General features: G+C 39.9%; 1 long non-coding RNA gene across 1 annotated transcript; it reads right to left on the bottom strand.

The window, feature by feature from the left end:
• Positions 1-1,236: 1,236 nt before the first annotated feature.
• Positions 1,237-3,016, bottom strand: LOC135543001 (uncharacterized). Its single transcript, XR_010456163.1, has 4 exons — positions 2,797-3,016; positions 2,168-2,476; positions 1,836-1,959; positions 1,237-1,287 (listed from the first exon to the last, which is right to left on the bottom strand). It is a non-coding gene; the product is annotated as an uncharacterized LOC135543001 (long non-coding RNA).
• Positions 3,017-4,276: the final 1,260 nt, after the last annotated feature.

Here is a 4,276-nt window from a genome sequence, read left to right as displayed (position 1 = left end):
TGTGTGGAATTATTTGTTTTAAGTGTTTGGTAACATTTCTGAGTGGTATGGCGACAGGACAGTCTTATGACTCCAGGTTGTTAACAGCAACCTGTATTTTGCTGTTCTGGGTAACAGCCCTTTGTTTTTGACTCCATCATTAAAGTGCTCCGGACTGTTACCCATTTAACATGCTCTCCAGCCCTGACAGTCTTATGGTAACATGCCAGTTACAGCCCTGACAAGTTTTAATGCTCTTTAACGCAGTAACAGTGACAGTTTCAGGGTAACAGGTTTGACAGTTTATTATGGTAAACATGCAGTAACAGCCCTGCATGTTTGGAAAGGTAACATCAAGTTTTAATGGACCTTTAGTTTATGACTCCAGGTACATCTCTAAACTTGAACATTTACCTCAGGTAACATCAAGCAGTACATGGTCTTATGACTGGTAACATTGAAGAAGCAGTAACAGGACAGTCTTACGACTCCAGTAACATCAAGAGCATGACAGTCTTATGATGACTGTAAATGACAGTCTTACTGACTGCAGGGAATATCTTTTACCAATCCAATACACTGACACCAGGTGGAAATCAATGATCACATCTGTCCACAGGAACATTGGTTCTACCTAAGTCTTAGAATGTACATGAGTCATACAGTACAGTGCTGATACTTCACAGCAACAGAAGACTATCTACAGTACAGGACCTATTCAGCTCCAGGTAACATCAGTAACCAATCAATCCAGGTAACATCATATAAAGTCAGTGTATCAGCTGTAAAAATAACATCAAGCAGTAACAGCCCTGACAGTCTTACGACTCCAGGTAACATCAAGATATACTGACAGTTGTATATCCAGGGCTGGTGAAATACTATTTACAGTGATAGAAATCAAGGTGTAACAGCCCTGTTGTCATTTGTCCAGGTGCATCAGAAGTCAGGGACAGTTAGAATGTGGTAGCTGGAGGGTTGAGTAGATCCCATTGTCTCTTCAGGTAACATCAAGTTGTAACAGCCCTGATCAGTCCTTATGCTCCTCCTAACAAATACATGAACACAGTATGTCACCATATTACACTTGTAAATGTAATATTGGTTTGTGGAAATATTTTAAATGTTGTCAAATTCAATTCAAAATGTGAAAGCATAGTCTGCAGATGCCTTAACGACTGCAATATCAGCCCTGACAGTCTGGTTAAATAAAGGTAACCGCAGCAAGCAGTAACAGCCCTGATTGAAAGGACCGATTGTTGCATCACCTCTTTAAAGGTGTACACCGCTTTCTGCTGTGTTCTCCTGCTGTGTAAAAGAAGAGAAGACCAGTGAATGAATGTAGCATAACATGGTTTTACACAGCAGATGCTTTCTGGAACAAATTATTTGATGTTTGTTTGTGCGTGGCTGCATGCATGTTTTGTTCCAACACTAATTTTTGACAAGGCAGGAAGTGAAAACCCTAAACAGTTCAGTTATTAGTGACCTACATTAACCTTATCGAGTCAGACTTGAATGTAGGTCAAGTAGCCTATGTCACACCCTCATGTATTTCATATGACTTCAGTTAGATCTGTTCATGCTCTCTTGCCAGCTCTTTGTCACTCATAGTCACACCCTTGACATTTAGTTGGCAAGAGAGCACAAACAAATCTTAGACCTAAAGTATAGCCTACCGCATATTTCTGAGTCCCATAGTTCTCTATATCATTTGTAGATCAGATTGCTATTTGAGATTGAACTTACATTATATTATTACAGTACCTCCATAACAAGGAATTGATTAATTAAATTACCAAATATGTCAAATAGCCATCAACTTTTCTTTTAACAAGCTAATAAGACTCTCTTACTTGTGATGACGTTTCCTTCTGATTATTCCAACAAGGACCACGACGGCTACAAATCCTGCAAAGGCTGTTATTATCATGACATTGAAAGGTCGTTGGAAAGAAAGGTTGTTTGTGACATGGGATCCTGAAAAAGAAAAGGGGAAGAACTCATTGTGATCCTATATGGCTTGTTTCTCTTCCTCCACTCTGGTCATTAAAATTGTTGACAGATGTTCAATTTGAAGACTATTTTTATACAATCCAGTTCACTTGGACTGAGATGGGAGAAGTGACTAAATGAGAGCAAACATTCACAGTTCAAGATAAATGTGACACGCAAACCAAACACTTACCATTGACAGAAATATTGAGATGCAAAATATCTGTTCCTCGATTATATACACACTCACAGGTGTAGCTCCCTTCATCAGATGGTTGTATGTTGGTGATGTGTAGAAACACTCTGTCATTCTCTGTCTGCAGTGTGACTCTGGGGTCACAAGTGCTGTCTGTACCATTTTGGTCAAACCGAAGAGACACTCGACACTCACTCCCACCACTTATCATCTTACATATTACATACATCATGTCATGAATGGTTTGGTTTGGACAGGAAAGAGTGCCCAAATCTGTTCCTGTTTCTAATGGTTTCACTTGAATCTCTGTAAACATGAAGGAAAATGGGTTGTAAGTGTATTGTTTCATTTCAAATGTTTGTTTTGCATTGACTACAATTGCAATGCCCAGTTTGTTGCATAAGAGAAAGTTGTGTGTGTGTGTGTGTGTGCATATATATATTCTGACAGTTTCTGCTTCCATAAATGCAGTTCAGACTGTGCTGAGTAGAACTCCTATTATTATGAGGTAATGATAATGCCGTTACAATGTAACAAATGAAACATGAGGACAGAACCCCTTTCCTTTTCAGTGTTGTACAAACTGTACATGCAGGCTGTGTGTTTGAGAACAGGACACATCTTACCTTCTAAGGCTGTGCACACACACCACACCAGCAGAAGCAGAGAAAGCCTGAATGCACGTCTTCCACACATACTGACCCACTGCAGAACCAGACGTTAGTCCAATATTTTATGCTCAGACTGACAGCAGAACAAAAGTCAAACTAAAGTTATCCAAAGTGATGGTCCTTTGACAGGTTTGACCCAGTTACATGATCTGCCGCTGGCCGAGAGGAGGAACTGGTGCTGTGTAAATGAATTCTAAGTGTTACTTTCACAATGACCACGCATCTCTTGGGCTGTGTCTAAGGGCTATGCAGTGCACCCATCACATACTGCATAACAGTAAATACACATGTCAAAAGGTCCACTTCCTGCTCGAGAAACAATGATAGATTCTGACAGCACCCCAAGACTGGGGGGGGGGTATATCAAGTGTATGTAAGTGATGGTTATTTGTATTCCGTATGGAAAACCATTAGCTGCCTTGGCAGATCTAATGTTACTGCTTGCATGAGTTACTTGATGTGGAATAGAGTGTTATTAACCTGGAGGACCAGATCTAACAGGAAATGAACCTACCCAGTGCTATGTTTATGATATAACATTATTATAATCACTCAATTATTACCTTTAAATACCAATGCCTTAGTAATACATCTGCAGCAAGGCAATAACGTTCAGGGGCCTCATTTATTAACCCTACATACTTATAAAATAGAGCCCAGAATGTACGTGCACCAGTAGGGATGCGTTGGTATCCCTACTGGTACAGTTTCAGGACCGGTCTGATTTATAATGGGAAACGGGAATGTAGTGAAGTAAAAGTTGTCAAAAATAAATATAGTAAAGTACAGGTACCACAAAAAACGACTTAAATAAAAATACTTTCAAGTACTACTTAAGTACTTTACACCTCTGCATTATGGTTGGTCCGAAATTACACTTGACAGTCATTCCCCCCACTTATCACTCTACATGTTTAAAAATATATATTCACAAAGTGTTTGGGTTGGGCAGAAGGATGTCTTTATTTCAGCCACTGCCAACATGAAGGGAAACAGATTGAGTGTCCTGTTTCATGGTTTTCAGATTGAGCTTTAGTAGTGAAGTTGATTTCTTATTGACTCACTGCATCCCACAGCACCAGAAGCAGAAGCAGCCTAAATACAAACATACTGGCCAACTGCAGAACCACACATTACTTAGTCAATGTCGTCTGCTCAGACCGAGTACATAACTCAACGTCTATCCAATGTTAGTTGTTCAATAGAGAAACAAAGTAAAACTTGGGTTGACTAGTTATAATGGACCTTGAGAGCTGAGCATAGGAGGTGCTGCTGTTGTCTAGCTTGTATTTGTGTTACACTTCTGCTAGTGCATCTTGTTCTTTGTGACTGGGGTCTTTGTAGAGCTCTCACCACAGAGAGGTCTTATGATCAGCTACAGACACATCAACAGGTCCACTTCCTTCTTTAGACACAAACAATGACAGATTCTGCA

Source organism: Oncorhynchus masou, chromosome 7, assembly GCF_036934945.1.
Source record: "Oncorhynchus masou masou isolate Uvic2021 chromosome 7, UVic_Omas_1.1, whole genome shotgun sequence".
Taxonomy (NCBI): Eukaryota; Metazoa; Chordata; class Actinopteri; order Salmoniformes; family Salmonidae; genus Oncorhynchus; species Oncorhynchus masou.
This window is presented reverse-complemented; position numbering and strand designations above follow the sequence as displayed.